The sequence below is a fragment of the Heterocephalus glaber genome, unplaced genomic scaffold (genome assembly GCF_053883595.1).
Source record: "Heterocephalus glaber isolate CG9 unplaced genomic scaffold, H.glaber_assembly_v1.0 deba00001577, whole genome shotgun sequence".
Lineage (NCBI taxonomy): Eukaryota > Metazoa > Chordata > Mammalia > Rodentia > Bathyergidae > Heterocephalus > Heterocephalus glaber.
This window is the reverse complement of record NW_028258358.1, coordinates 10,443,559-10,460,258: the sequence shown is the minus strand read 5'-3', so window position 1 is coordinate 10,460,258 and position 16,700 is coordinate 10,443,559. Positions and strand designations below refer to the sequence as shown.

The 16,700-nt window shown below is 34.5% G+C and overlaps 1 long non-coding RNA gene across 3 annotated transcripts in view; it reads left to right on the top strand.

Moving 5' to 3' along the window:
* Positions 1–16,700, top strand: part of LOC106009416 (uncharacterized) — a 259,976-nt gene that overhangs the window by 189,336 nt on the left and 53,940 nt on the right. For 2 of the 3 annotated variants that reach the window (XR_015443703.1, XR_015443702.1), the window contains 4 exons: positions 5,189–5,366; positions 5,664–5,777; positions 7,041–7,092; positions 7,753–15,624. This is a non-coding gene — a long non-coding RNA (uncharacterized LOC106009416). Of the gene's footprint in view, positions 1–5,188; positions 5,367–5,663; positions 5,778–7,040; positions 7,093–7,752; positions 15,625–16,700 lie in introns of those variants that run through there. The other variant, XR_015443704.1, reaches the window with a different exon arrangement.

Below are 16,700 nucleotides of genomic sequence, written 5' to 3'. Positions count from 1 at the left end.
TACTCTTAGGTGAAATAAATAGGACACACGTGTAAATACCAAATAGTTTCTCTAGTGTGAGAAACTGAAAGTGTAAATAAGGAGTAAAAGATATAATAGATAATGTGAAATAGGAAGAAAAGGAGCAAAGGGGAAGTGGAAGTGGGAGGGTAGGGGAAAGGAAAGAAGGGAATGGAATTAATATGAGAAAATGAAAAAATGGAAACAAAGTCTTTGTAAATAGGGAGGGATGGAGGGGTTGAAGGGAGGGCAGGGGAAGGGGGAAAAGTAAGAACCAAGAGAGTTTATGTAAAGGTGCAAATTTCCAATGATGAATGTCATTATATTTTATACCTAAAATGTACCAATGATTAAAATGAATAATTGATAATGTGAAATAGGAAGAAAAGGTCCAAAGTGGTAGGGGAAGTGGGAGGGGTAGGGGAAAGAAAAGAAGGGAAAGGAAAAATTATGAGAAATGGAAACAAAATCTTTGTAAATAGGGAAGGGTGGAGGGGTGAAGGGAGTGCAGGGAATGGGGAAAAAACAAGAACCAAGATACATCATGTAAAGGTACAAGTTCCCAATGAGAAATGTAAATGTATCGTATACCTAAAATGTACCAATAAAAGAATTAAAAACATATTTAGACCTTTAATCCTTTTCAATTTTAGTTTAGTGCATTGAGAGATATAGGTCTAGTTTTAATCTTTGGCAAGTTGCAATCCAGTTTTTTCAGCACCATTTATTAAAGAGGCTACCTTTCCTCCAGTGAGAGTGTTTGGCTACTTTGTTGAAGATGAGGTGGCTGAGTGTGTCTGGAGTTGTTTCTGCATCTTCTAATCTGTTCCAGTGGTCCTCATGTCTGTTTCTTTGCCAGTACTATACTCTTTTTATTACAGTAGCTTTGTAGTACAGTTTCAAGTTGGGGGTTGTGATACCCCCTCAGAAAAGTATTGAAAATAGTAGTGATTGGAATCATAGTGAGAAAATACAAAATCTAGGAAGTCATCACCTGGCTATCACCTTATGTGGAAAAAGGCATATAATCTAAAATAGCAAATGAATATTAAAGAACTCATGTGAATAGAATCTGAGCCTTATTAACCAAACTGAAGAAGCATCTTTCAATCAAAAATATTAACTTTATAATATTTATTTATGACCAGTTGCTTTCATATTTACTTCATTTTAATTAACAAATATTCATTGAATTTCTTCTAAGTACCAGTAATTTTGCTAAGCATAAATCAGAAATGTATTCTAGAGTCAATTTCCACCAACATGGTAAAATCAGTGCCTAACTTACTCACTTTTGTTTTATTATACCTTACTCTCTGTCTCAAAAGCTTACATATTCCCTGTAACTAGAGTTATATACAATTATACAGAACTGAGATAGCTTGGAGCTTGCCAAGAATTGCAAAACAAATTATGCAAATAGGGTACAATCTTTAATATAAAATTTCTATGAATTTGTAGGAAAAGTGCCATTGTTCTGAAAGATATTATGAAGAAAGATAAGTCAATTCTCTCCAGCTTTTATTTTGAATGAGCTTTAGTTTTCATATATTGAAATTTGTTAGTGTTCTATTTATAATTACTGAATCTGATTAATGAGGAAGGTTAAAGTGCTGTGTTTTATGCTATGATTTTCTCCACGAAGTCTTAGTATTAAGTTTTCCTCCAGGGAAAAGAGAGACACAAGTCATTGAATCTATGTTAGGTGATAAAGTAGATGTCATGTATTTTAAGTTTCATTTTAAGATTACCATGAAAACCACGTTTGCTTTAGTGAGCAGGGCATGGCCAGAGAAATGGTTAAACTCAGACTGCTGCCTTTCCTTAGGGAGACCAGAAGGTGACTCATTCATTGGTGACTCTATTGAGGATGTTTATCATGTGCTTTCTTATTTATTTCCTCATCACTCTAGTGCCAGGAGATCAGCCTCAATTAAAGGAAAAGGGGGAAAAAAAGGAAACAATTCTTTGGGCAATTAATTTTGGCAATTGCTCCATAATATCTTTTTAAACCCTCTTGGAGTCTCGTAAGAGTGTCACTGTACTAAAGGCTCAGGGAAGTGTGTAGGAAGAAAACGAGCTCTGATGAACCCAACGTGTCCCACATTAATTTGACCATTTTAATGACACCTCAGACTATTACTAATATCTGGAACTTGTTCTGGGGATCACTATTTGCTGGCCTAGACTGGCTGCCCTGGGGAAGTTTCATAAGAATAGCATCAATAGAAAAATAAGTAGAACTCAGCACATGTATGTGTGCGTATGTATGAGACAGAGAGAGAGAGAGAGGGAGAGGGTCAGAGAGACAGATTAAAAGACAGACTCAGGGACCTGATGATATCACATTTAAATACATATTCCAATACTTCCTGATCTTGCAGTGTTTTGACCAATTATATTTGTATTTTGGTTAACTCTGAGATTGCCAGGAAAAATGGTGTGATACCATCATTAATATAACTAGAATAAAGACAAAGAAATTAAACATTGTTCAGACAAAAGAAACCAATCCTTAAATGACACATATAAAGAAAGCAAGCTTCTAAAAGTTGTTTCTGTGAACTTTCACTTTTTGAAACATATGGTACAGTTCTATTCATTCATAACATTGTCCTTAATTATGTATATTTAAATCATGACATTTCATTTTAAATGAACCCAGATATATGTTTCACTTTTTGTTAAATACATCTTTAAAAATCATTGAAATTGTTTTGCTTAACAAGTACTTTTAGGTATTTGTAAGCTGATACATTAATTAATACACTGGAATTCTTTTCTTTTTTAAGAAGTGAAATATAATTATCGTGAATTCAATGCTTATGCTAGTTTAGGAGGTCCATAGTATAGTATGACTATTTTATATACTTAATTCATAGACTCTATATTTCTGAATTACTTTAGAAGAGCAGAAACTGCCCATAGCTTTGTCGTCGAATTATGACGTATTTGTGAGATGTGTGTGTGTGTGTGTGTGTGTGTGCACGTGCGCTTGCATGTGTGGATGGGAGATAGAGAGTAGGAGAGGGTGAGAGAGCAAGAGAGTGAGAGAGAGAGGCAGAGAGAGAGAGAGAGAGAGAGAGAGAGAGAGAGAGAGGAGAGAGACATTTGAGTAGTTAATTGAATAATATGAGTCTCTGTATCCAGGTATTCATGGGGGAACTGGTGAAGGAAGGAGTTAAGAACATCTCTCGAGTAAATAACAAATTTGATGCAGTTATCTCTCAATTAATATTAAATTGTATTGTTATTTTAAATGTTCATTAACATGAGCTCTCCAAATAGTTTTGACTAACAAATCTTTTATCAAACTATTCCAACAGAATCAGGTAGTTGCTCTGCTCATATTGATGATCCAGGTTTTAGACATGATTCTGATTTTGGATCTTGTAAAGAATACACACACACACGCCTGCGCGCGCGCGCGCACACACACACACACACGCACAAGACATCTGGTAACTAACAGCAATCCAATTCTCTACTTGTCAGGCCCCATTACCTTTTCTCCTAAGCAGCCCTATTTTGTAGGTCAGCTTTCAGCAGAGAAAAAGGGGAGCTCTCCAGGTATGTGACATGCTCAATCTAGGAAAGTAACATCCTGTTTAAAATATATTAAAAGACTTGGGTTTTTCTTTATTGCAGGCTGTAGAATGCTACACCTGATTACATCTTCTGTCTAAACTCCTGGTATTAAGAGGATCTCAGTGGCAAACCTGCCACCTCCTCAAAGATCATTCCCTAGATATTGGCAGAAACCGCCCTGGGTCCCAGTGCTCCTGAGTAACATCTTGTCCTTTAGGATTCATTCCAGCAACTGCTTCAGAATGTCATTGTGCACAAAGCACTGGAATATTGTGTATCACACATTAGAATTTCATAGCCCTGTGTGTTTTTTGTTTCCTTTTTCAATATTATTTTAGATTTACACTATTCTGTTTCTCGTTTCTACTTCTAGTTTTCCTAATGACATTGGTTTTTAATGTAAAGTTTACATTACCTTCCAAATAATTTCTTTAAAAAAAACCCATTTTTTGTGGAAATTGAGTAACTCAAAGATCTTTATATTTAAAGATCTTTATGCCACATCACAATAGTGGCTTCTAAATCTTCAACATATATAAGATGAAAAAATGGCCATTCTTGTATTGGATATGACACTGGTTACTCTACTCTCAATGTTCAGTTGAAAAAACAGCCATGGCTTTTTCCATGGTCCCTACTAATATATATGTAGTTTTAAAACAAACTGCTCACACAAAATCACAAACTTCATTGCCTTCAACATTATAATCTATTTTTATATATCAATCAGTTATTTGTATTCTGGGCTGTTAAGTGAGACAGTGTAGTTCTATTTCCTACATGGTATATTTGCATGTGTTCCAGAGGTTAAACTGACAGTGTTAGTCCTTTGCTTTGAGGCTGTGCCCATGAAATCAAGCTAGAGAGAGGAACAGGCGGAACTCTCTGGTGACAGCCTAAGACATATGAGATGTATGAGGAGTAGAGCTATGGACTTAAAGTGTATAATATAAAGTATGTAATTGTTGGCTTCAGGCATCACTGAAAATAAATTTCCCAAATGGCAATCAAAAGTCAGTATAATTGAAGAGTGGGAAAAATATTAGTGGACAATGGGCCATCCATGGTCATTGGTGTCTTATTCTTTTTCTGTGTACATGATTATATTGTATTTCTATAAAATGTTTTATTTGTTGGAATTACATTTGCTCCCTCTCTATGTTGGTAGAGAGTGGGTTGATATGAACTTATATCTAGGAAAATAACATAAAGTAAAAAATGGATGTGTCTCCATATATATTATATATAATGGCCCTTTCTATGGTTTAATAAAAGAAAAACAGCATTACTAATCTTTACTTGCTGATTTGCAGTTGGACTAAATAATACAATAGTTAAAACTTCAAAAATTATAACCAGCATAAACATTATTTGTGGCAAAGCAAAATGCAATTATCACACACAAAGGGTCCATGATCTTAATTTGTATCACATAATAATATCATTCACAAAATTTAAATTTCAAGTTCCATTTAAACAGGTTTTCTTAAACTTGTGCATAAAGATATTGATTTATAAGCTATACTTCTAAACAAGGTTTATACCGTGAAGTTCAGTTAAATGTCCTTAATCCTTAAGATTGCTTCTGACTCCCTTTTAGGAGTGAATAAAGGTGGTTGGTGGACTGAGGTCATGAACTCCCCAAGAAGCTTTAGAAGGACGTGAATGAGGATAAATTGCTTCCCTTTCCTTCTGGCTCCACATTACTCCTGCCTCAGCTTTTGAAATGAGATGCATATGGAAACAATTGCTCCTGGATCATTTCCTCTCCTCTCCAGGTGGGCTGAGTCCCCTCCACACTACTTTGTAAGCCATGCTGCTCAACTCCAAGGTCAGGGGTTAGTACAGCCAGCCCTGAATGGTCTGAGTCAGCCACCTGACCCTAACCCTTGCTTTTCAAAAAGGAACATATGCAGCATTTCTGAGCTTCATTAGTTGAATGCAGCACTTAATACAACACTTCATCTTTCTAAGAAATAAATAAGATGCATAATATTTGCTCAAGGTGAAACTGCTAGTTAAATAATAAAAGGGATGGATAAGAACCTAACTGCTTGTTCTCTGACCCTCCACAGATGCCTCATGGGTGGCCTTGCCACCCCTCATGATCATAGTCCTCCAAATTTAGAGGTGCGAGTCATGAAAGATTTCCATCTATTCCATTCCATCGGGGTCCTTTTTCAAAGAAGGTAAATCTAATCATTTATTTAAATTGAAAAGTTATTACACATTTAGCTCTTATACCAATGTGTCTTGGTTATGGTTTTTTGATGTAGCACAACATTTTATGGAGCAGGGAGTGATATTTCAAATGTGACATTATTTTAAAACATATGAAGAAAATAATAGGAACTGTAAACCCTTTTATCCCTACTTTGAATGCTTTCAAAACACATAAAACATTAGAGGTTATACTACTACACACTAGACTGAAGCAGCATTGTTTCTTCTTTAAATTTCAGTATAACTTAACATTCAAATTATTAAAAAATAGCTTCACAAAAATCAATAAAACTTGATATATTAAGAGCTTCCCAAATTAAATATGATAGATTTGGCTCATTGGCATTCTCATTGATTTGATTATGTATTTTTCTTATTTATAAAATTATTTTGGAAGAACAATGCAGTATCATTTTGCCCAATTTCCACATTCCACAATTTATAAGTCAAACTGCCAATATGCACAGAAATAAAAGATTTGTCTGAAAGTCACACCCAGAGTTACAAAGCAAACTAGAACTTAGGTTTGAAACAATGGTTTCATTTAAGATCCCATATTCAGTATTCATTAATCGTGTGTGTGTGTGTGTGTGCTTTGACACTGTAGAATTAATTCAGTAAGAAATCTGTTCTTGAAGTAGAAACACTAGTCTCTCTCTAATTAAATATATGAACTTCAAAAAATATCAAAATAGTTTGTTTTACAGAAAAAATGCAAAGATAGTCCAGGAGTTCCTATAAACCTCTAGTTTCCCCTATCAACATCTCATTTAATGTGATATATTTGTTTCAATTAATGAACTAGCATCAATACATTATTGTTAATGAAAGTCCATACTTTATTCATATTTCTTCAGTTTGTACCTAATTTCCTTTCTCTCTTTTAACATCTTATCTAGAATACTGTATGCCATGTCTCCTTTGGCTCCTCTTAACTGGCATTCCTTTCCTTGGATGAGGTAGATAGTTTTGAGTCACAGCCAAGTACTTTATACATTGTCCCTCAACTGAGACTTGAGGAACATTTCACTCCTGATTAGATTGGAATATGGAATTCAGGGCTGAAAATCACTAAAGTAAAGTGCCATTCCCATTATATTGAATAATGGTACATTATCCACAAGTCCTCACTGTTAATGTTACTCCTAATCATCTGGATGAGGTATATTTGTCAATTTTTTCACTCTAAAGATATTCTCTTCTCCTATTCCCATTCTGTTCCCTGAAAGAAAGTCACTATCTGCAACCCACACCTGGGAAGATAAATCTACCTCTCAGAAGGTAGGTCTACACAAATATTTGAAATTCTTCTTTATTGGAGATTTATTTGTTACTTTTCATTTATTTGTTGAATCATCATTTGTTTATATCATCATGGACTGAGATATTTATTTTATACCTTGTGTTATAATCCAATATTGCTTTCTTTATTTTATTTCTCAAGTTTTTCCAGCTTTGGCCATTGCGAACTCATCCAACTGTCTTGAGTGTCCCTTTGCTATATTCTATCATTGAGATTACTTATAATTTTGAGCACTTCCTTATTTTCTGGCATTACAACATGGTTGAGACTTGTCTAGTATACTCTGCTCAGTCATAGAATCATCAATTTCTCTAAGAAGCCAGAGTTCTTTTGTTGAAAAATGGCACTAGGACAAAGATCTCAGCATTAGATACAGCAGTGAACAAATATATGGTGAATGTTTACATTTAAAAAAAAATATTAGAATAAAAGACATTATCATTAATCCCCATCAGATGTGTTTTTATGAGGTGTGATAAAATACAGTGAATGCTGTTGCCTAGTGCCATCCAACAGAAAAGCGGGCTCATAAAAACATTACAGTGTATCCATGTTAACTGGATTTGGCACTACGTGACTTCTGGCTGTTTTCCAAAGTCAAAACGACTATAAAACATAAATGTTTTGAATTAATTCAGGATATGGAGGCAGCCATGACAGTACAACTAAAGACATTCATGAGAGAGGACTTCCACAACTGTTTCAGAAAATGGCAAGAGTGATGGGACAAGTGTGTTTGAAGTGAAGAGGAGTGTTTTGAGAAAGATTAATAGCAAAGTGTCTTTTACTGAAATAATTTTTAAAATTTAAACTTTTATCATACATTTTAATCAATGGATGTGGTTGCTTTAAGTCTTTTCACTTGGCAGAGAAGGGAAATATATGTGTACCTACTAAGTTGGGATGTACACATATGTTTAAGTATTTCCATATGTATCTACCTATATCTGTAGGAAAGTAAATATGAGTTCATAGCTAATAAGGTTCAGAACATGCTGCTCCCAAATATTACAATTGGATATTTGTGAAAACAGCAGAAGGAAGAAAGTCAATTCCATATTCCTTTCACTTCTTTCCTGAAGCAGTAAGTCACTGTCTTACCTTCTCCTGCCCTTCTCCCCTGAAACAGGTCTGTAGACCCTCAGTCCAGAGATAGCATATTTTTACTCAGAGGAAAGGAGTATTCTTGTTTCTGAAGAGGCAGAAAAGAATGTAAGCTAACAATCTTTAAGTTCCTCTCAGGTTATTGCCATTAGACCACATTTCCTTTGTCCAATCATACTTCTTTTTGACTACAGGCTTCTCCACCAAATTTATCAGCATAAAGCAATGCAGAGGCTTACTTGTTTCTTTGGGTCTTCATTTCTAAAGGCTCCCATGTCAAATAAAATGTATATTAAATTTTATACTTTTCTCTTGCAAATCGCTGTTTTGTTACAGGGGCCTCAGACATAAACCTAAAATGGAAAGAAAGGATATTTCTTTTGTCTTGCATACTGGTGCCTCCAATTCTAATCTGGGACCACAGGGATCATTCTAGCCTTCTTGTTTTACTGTAAACTTTTACTTCCACAAGACCCTTTGATCCTGCCATCCACCACGCATTTATGTAACTGAAATGCCATGCAATTCTAAAACTGTATGTACAATCCTTTCAGAACTGTCATTTCCTACTTCTATGGGGGGAAAAACCTGTATCAAATTGAGTATAGTGTTTAAGTACAATTCTATTCATCTCTGGTCTTGTAGTGTCCACCCATTTCCAAAGTTACTTAGGGCAGCACTGTGTAACTCAACACCTCCAGTGAGGTTATTTCATACAAATATCCTTCCCTCACAGACTGTATTTTTATTTCTGGAACTCCCTGGCTTTCCAAATGATTTTTTAAAATTTGCAAACATTAAGGTTAAATCTTTATACTATAAAGTTTAGAGAGTCTGGAAAAAGATGAAGTATCATTTATTCACTCTTACCATATCATGCAAAAGAGTTTCACCATTTAAAAAAGTCCTTTACAGTATTTCATTTCAACCCTCTGTCCCCTCCAAACCCCTCACAGCCACTAAACTATTCATATGGATTTCTTTCACTTGGTAATATGCATTTCAAGTACATCTGTATTTTTACTTGGCTTGATGCTTCATTCCTTTTTATTAATGAATAGTATTCCACTGTGTGGATCTCCAGTTTGTTTGTTCTTTTACATATCAAAGATGACCAGTGCCTTCCAGTCTTTAGTGAGTGTAAAGAAAGGTTTTATTAGTTAGCTTCCTGTTACTTTAATAAAATGCCTGAGATAACCAACTTAAAGAAAAAAAGGTTTATTTTGGTTCACAGTTTTGGAGGTTTAAGTCCATTGCCCTTGGGCCTGTGAAGAAGAGCCGCAGTACATTATGTTGGGAATATATGGGGAAAGAACCTGCTCACCTCATGGGGTCAGGAAATGAAAGAGAGAAAAAGGAAGACACCGATTTCCCACAACCCCCTCTGAGGTCCGCCTTCCCTACCTAACTCCCCTATAACAGGCCCCGTCTCTAAAACTCTCCATCACCTTCCACTTGTGCTGTGTTCTAGGGACCAAAGGTTAACACCTGGGCTTTTGAGCACTTCCCCAAACCATAGTGGAGGTTCTATAGACATTTGCATACAGATTATTGTATGAATGTCAGTTTTTATATTAGTTGTAAATGCACAGGAGCATGATTTATGGACTGTATAAAATTATATTTAGCTTTGTGAGAAATTGCCAAACTGTCTTCCAAAGTAGTTTTAACATTTTTCCTATTAATAAAATGTGAATTTCTGTTGTTCCATATCATCAACAACAGTTAATATTGTCAATTTTTTGAATTTTAGTCATTCTAATACATGTGTAGTAATATCTAAGTTTGTTAATGGCAAATGACGAGAATATGTGTGCTTATCTGACACATATTATTTTTGGTGAGGTGTCTGTTCAGAACTTTTGCTCATTTTAAAGTTGAGTATATTTTTGTTTCCTTCTTATTGAATTTTGATTTGTTTGTACAAAGCTTTTTATCAGATATGTTTTGGAAAGTTTTTCTCTCAAATACAGCAATACATTAAAAGTTAATTTCTACATTAATGAAAAATCCTAAATTTTCTATAAGTAAATGAAAATAGACAGAGTTGAATGTTCAAGAAATAAGCAATTAGATTTGTGAAATTACGTATTTCCTTTCACTTGCAACTGCCTATGGCTCTTAAAATCATAAATGATATCACATCTTTCCTTTTGATTAATGTCTCAGAAGCAGAAGCCTTAGTTTGTGTAGCCATTTGTCTGTATATCTTGCTGACTGCATTTGTCTTACTGCATTAAGGTGGCAGTACTTCCTCCCATCCCTATGGATATTCAGACCACTAGTGGTATAGCACTATTCCTTAGCTGTGGTTTTATTTTCCATGGTTTCAATTATTCATGCTTAACTGTAGTCCAAAATGTTAAGTGGAAAATTCCAAAATAAGCAATTTGTAAGCTAAATAAATTTATTACAATGTATTATAATAATTATTTTTTAAATTATTGTTAATATCTTACTGTGTTAATTTGTAATTTAAAGTTTATTATTTGTATGCATAGGAAAAATATAGAACAACTGAGCCTCCATATCCATGGTTCTGTTGCAGATTCAACCAAATATGGGAACAAAATAAAGTATAAAAAAATTATATCTTCACTAAACATATAAGAAATTTTGTCATTATTACAACACAAATAATATCCAATAAATAATTATTCACATAGAATTTATATTCCATTAGGTATTATCAGTAATCTAGAGGTGATTTAAAGTATACAGGAGGTCGTGCATAGGTTACATGCAACTACTGCATCACTTTGTATAAGGACCTTGGTCATCAACGGATTTTGATATCTGAAGGAGTAGTGGCATCCTGGAGGGGCGTCCTATGCGAGGATCAAGGGCTGACTGCAATTTCATTCCCATTTGCTAGTATCCATATGAAAGTAACCCATTCTTCTCAACATAATATAATGGGGAAACGTGCTGGCTTGCTTTAGGGAAGGAGTTTTCTCCTTTATAACACAGAGGGAAACATGGAAAAAAAAACATTGCTTTTTCACTTCTCTTCTTGTTTTGGATGCTCTCATCTGAGACGAAGGTGAATCCTATAGCTTCCAGCCATCTTGCAACTAAGAAGTGACAAGTTTGAAGATAAATGTCAATATGCTGAGAATTGTGAAAGAGAAAAATGAAATGAAGTTGGGTTCTTGATAACTTTATTGACTCATGAAGCCAATTCTGGAAAATTTACTTCCAGATGCCTTGCTTTAGTGAAAATTAAATGTCTATTATCAAATCAGTGCTTTTCAGTTTTTACACATGTGACTATATATAAAACCATACTTGCTTGGCACATCAGAGTAAACAGGTCATCCCACAGAGAGACACATTACTCAGGGACTTTAATTGCCTTATGCGGCCTCTCTTGGCCACCATAAAGGAGCATAATATCAGCAACTTGCTACCTACAACCATTCATGGCACACTCACTAGCACACTGGGAAACTCCAGTTTCAGACATACTCTGTACCAAGCTATTGAATATATCTTAGCTAAGATATATTCTAAATGCCTATTTAAGCCCATAAAAGTATTTCTTCTCAGTAAGGCCAACTAACTGACTCAATGATGACTAACCGATCAAATGATGTCTGGTAAAAGTAGGCCCATGTTTGCAATACTCATGACCCAATTTGAGCAGAGTTTGAAAAGATCTGGGTCTTCTGAAATATATCCTGGTGAACTGAGATCAAAAAGAGATAACATATCTATCTCTGTACTCCTACCATAGTTTTAACTAAACCATTTTGGCATGTTATGATATGCCAATATATTTACAGGTCATAGTTTTACAGTAAAAAACCTTAAAGTGTACAGTTACTATTTGAACAGCTGGATCTAATTCACAGTATGGAAATTACACTCAACTGACTCAAGTGAAAAAATAACTAAAAATATTTCTAGTAACCAAAACCTCTGAAAATGCAAGAAAACCACAATGTACTTTTGTGATCATCTTCCCTAACTATGAAGGAGCACTGGGTTACTCCAGAGCAGAGTACAGTGTACTCTGTTGGTGAACTACGATGATAATGTGTGTATTTATGAAGGACGATTTTAAAAGACTTCCAAGATCTTATGTTCCAAATAAGGACTGCGATCCCTAAAGAGACAGTACTTCTAAGTGTTTCTCATTCATAATTAAGTAAGTTTTCTGGCAGCAGATAATAAAATTTACAGGATTTATATTGACACCTGTTTGGGTATAAATTGTAGACTATCTCTGAATCACATTTTAACTCACAGATTTTTATTTATTGTCACAAAGGTTATGACAATAAGCATAAATTTCTTGGAAACTAAGTGCTTTCTTCGGGAAAAAAATGAGACAGACATTTCTTTCACCATAATAATTTCAACTTTTAAAATTTATATTATCTATCCCTATAAATGCATACACATTAGATATACATGTGTTTAGCATATATTTAGCATACATTTCTATTTATATATTTCATTTAAATTTAACATTTTATTAATATGTAATCACTTATTAATTTACTTCTTCAGTGAAATTATTCCACTTGGGGCAGTATCATATAAAACAGTCCATCATTTGTTAAGTCTTATGGTTTGGATATGACTGCTAAGCTTCACATAACTTTTTTGGCAAATATAGAACCATTAACAAATAACAATGCTTGCAAAGTATGAAACTACTTTAAACCCTCAATTGGAACTTTTCTTCATATCAGTGACTTGGGATGAGTTGAGCTATATTAAATTCTTAATGCATGGATAGGGTAAAGGCCCATGGGAACAGGTGAACCAGCACTTACAGCAGCAACAGTGATGTATTTTGAAGCCAGCAATGGTGATAAGATTGCCAGGGATGCAAAGCTGCATCTTTTGTGGCTTTTTGACCAGCTCCAGGTTTTGTGTGTATGTGTTAGTTAATTTCCAAAGCAGCTCTGAGGACCAGTTTTGTAGTGTGCTCTTGGTAGCCTTGAATTAGAGTTAACCATGGTCAGGGTCTCATAGACTTCCTGCAGAAGGCAACAGTTCAAGGAAGTAATCGCATGTGCAGTAATGGGATAATCTCAGCTAAGGAGTACAGAGCCTTGGGATTACTCACTGGTCTTATTACGATTCAGAAAAAAAAAATTCAAATAACTTTCCAGATTTTTTCCCCTAGGAAATGGAGCATATTACAAACTCCAATGGGAAAATAGGAGATGAAAATAAATGATATTTAAAAACAATATGACAAATGTCATAGTTCAAAGCAGCGAAGTCCCCATCTAGTTAATAGTTGCTCAATTACTCATTGAAATAGACAACTCTCAGGGGACTTACTCTGGAAGAAATAAGTAAGTATTATTGTTTTACAGAAAGACCTGATTATAATCATGATTTCTGCACCCAAGCACCCCATTTCCTGATCATGAAAATGTTAATCTTTCATACAAAATCTATCAGCTTTCAAATAAGTTTGAGTTTACCAAATCCTATCTTTCCAAAGAATATAAGGAGTTTGAAAAGAAACTATTAGTGAAATTTGACAAAATACAGGGTACAAAGAGTAGAATGTTTTAAGAGACTAATCAAACGCATTTAAAAGTAAGTTAATGTAAGAACAAGAATTAAAAAGTAGCCACTGGTTTGAATAATTAATTAAAAGACAAGTATTCACTTTAAGAGAAGGAAGCTGGACAACATAATTCAAAACGAAAAAGTAAAGTGAAACAGTAAATAGATACTTCTGTTTTGAGAATTTGGATGAGAAGATGAGGGAATTAGTGCCCTGTATTGATAAAGGATGTAAACAGGCAATCAGGAAATTTCTTTTTAGGGTAGAAAAGCCTTGATACACATACCCAAACACACACACACACACACACAGTGAAAATTGAGTAGGAAAGGGACAAGTTTAGGAGCAAAAGAGAACACTTGGTAGAGGAAGATTCTTAAGGAGATGAGAATGAGTGTAATCAAGGCCACAGATGGAAGCAATGGTTTTGGCATTGGCATGGAAAGGGGCTAACTAGTCTCTAGTCTGGAGGAAGAGATTGATGAGGATTAAAATGGAGGGATGAAAAGTAGATGCAAGTCACACTCAAAAGCTTAATTTTCCTCATAATAAAGGTATCCTGTGCAAAATGGAGAAATATGATTAAGAACTCCTTGGATAAAATTCTCTTCCTCTAAATTGACATACAAGTCCTTGTATATTCAATGAATTAGATTAGTGTGGGGCATGCAAGACAAAATAGCCTTCCCAGAGGACTGCGTACAGTATCTGGATGTCCAATCCCATCAGATTCAGGAAAATGACACGAGGACCTGGAATGTGGCCATTGCAGAGATCATTTACAAACTTGGCTAGTAGACCTCACCAGTTTCTTTTATCCTCTAAATCAAGGAACCATTAGTTCCACAATGGTCCACCCATTCATTGCTCACAGGGGCATCCACGATGCACAGCTGTAGTGTGCAGCAGCCTAGCATGGCATGCCCTCAGTATTTTTTAGAAGTATACTTCTGGCATTCCACAAACATTTTTCTGTAGTCAAGAAACATGCAGAGAATTTCCCTTCTACTTTGTACTTTTCATGCCCCTATTTCCTTTTTGCCTTTGACCTATGTTCTTTCATAGGAAAGTTGTAAACATATAATTTTCCTGTAAGCCTGTAAGTGGGTTCTGAATTATAGCCTTATCAATCCTCTTTTATATGTCTCAGGAAAAATAGAATTCAGTCTGAAAACATTGCCCTTGGATTCTTTAGTACAATTATAACCTTGAAGAAAGTAAGTTGCTTTTCCCTAAAAATGGTATCTGACTGTCAAGGATATCTTGTAGATATTTTATATGAAAAGGAATAAGAGGGTCACTTCAAACTTCATAAAGTATATCCCAATAGTCACTTAAATACAAGACTAGAAGATGACTGGGTTAGTAACACACTCAGACTGAGTGATAATAGATTTCCAAAGCTGAAAATAGAGAAAATATCAGGCTAGTACTATTAGTCAGGACCTTATAGGCAGAAAGAATAAGATAACCTTATCGATATTTCTGATTAAAATCATTTATAATAAAAATAATATAAAGATTTAATGTGCCTTTTATATTAAGGTAAAAGAAAATAAGTGGGATCTTCTCATTTCATGTGAAACATTTTTTAATTTGGATACCACAGAAATGGTTTGAAAAGTCTAAGCTATGTTGCTAGGGAGCACATAGCAGAGGTTGGGTGGGGGTTCAGCAGCTGGCATGAGGCAGAGTCCAGCAATGACTGTGGAAGAACTAGATCCCTCTTATGTAGAGGAGACAGGACATTCAATCTTACTGCTCTAGCTCTGCTACTGTTAAATCTCTTACTTTCTACAATATTTAAATAATACATAGTAGATCTGAAATTTTAAATTAAAACAAAATTGAGCTTCTGTTATTATTTCCAAAGGACCTTTATTTTTCAATTTGTCCATTTACTTAGCAAATGATTGCTTTTGTATTATAAGCATAGCTATTGTCTCTTTTTAGAAATTTTGTCCCATTTTTTGGTTATAACTCAAAGTCTTTGTCTAAAAATGTTATAATGAACTATTAGTCAAACAGAAAATGGAAACAGTATTTTTTATTTATCTGTAGAAAGCATCTTGCTTCCCCACTTGATATTTTTGGAAGTTTTATATTTTGTTTTCATTTTATAGTCTAATTTTAAACTTTCGTTGCAATTTTATTGTTAAATAATTAAACGTTATTTAAGATTCAATCGCCTTCTATGTTTCTCAACTTAGCCTCTAAACTTTTAGTTTCATAACTAAAATTTTATTTTTAAGTTTTTCATATGTATACCCATAATTTTATTGTCAAATTTCAGAATTGCTTATATCACTGTCATTTTTTTCATTATGGAAGCAGAATATGGTTAGGGCTATCCAGAGTTGCTGTTTATAATGATAGAAAGTGCTTCTTAGTTTACTGATAAAAGAAAAAAAACTTATTGGAAATAAGAAAACACAGAATAATATAGAATCTAGTTTCTAGGATGTGTTTTCTTACAACAGCGATGCAAGTGCCTTTAAAATTAAACTGGAGTAAAACCATAACTTTTTCATCATTCAGTGAAGGGCTGAATAAAGCAACCCTACTCCATCAAGAAGCAGTGTTTGACACACCAAGTACTTTGTATTCCCTTGTTGAGGACTGTGATTGTATAGAATTCTGTGGTATGCTGTTGCAGGCCAAGCCAAGGGTGTCCCAAGATGTTACACCAGTGTAGCTGTATATCAGGATGCTTTGAGGTAAACCCTTTTGTGATTTTTCTCAAGTACACAAGGTGTTAGGTGGTAAAAGGCTGAAATGAGTCTGTTCTAGATCTCAGACATTACACTTGAAGGAGAAAGCCTAAGAGTTCATTTGTCTGTTGATGTCTTCCAGATGTTGTGGCTTTGGTGTTTTGTTGACCGATGAGTTAATTACTGTTTTCATAAGATTCTTCACTCCCTTGACCACTAGCGTCATAACTACCTT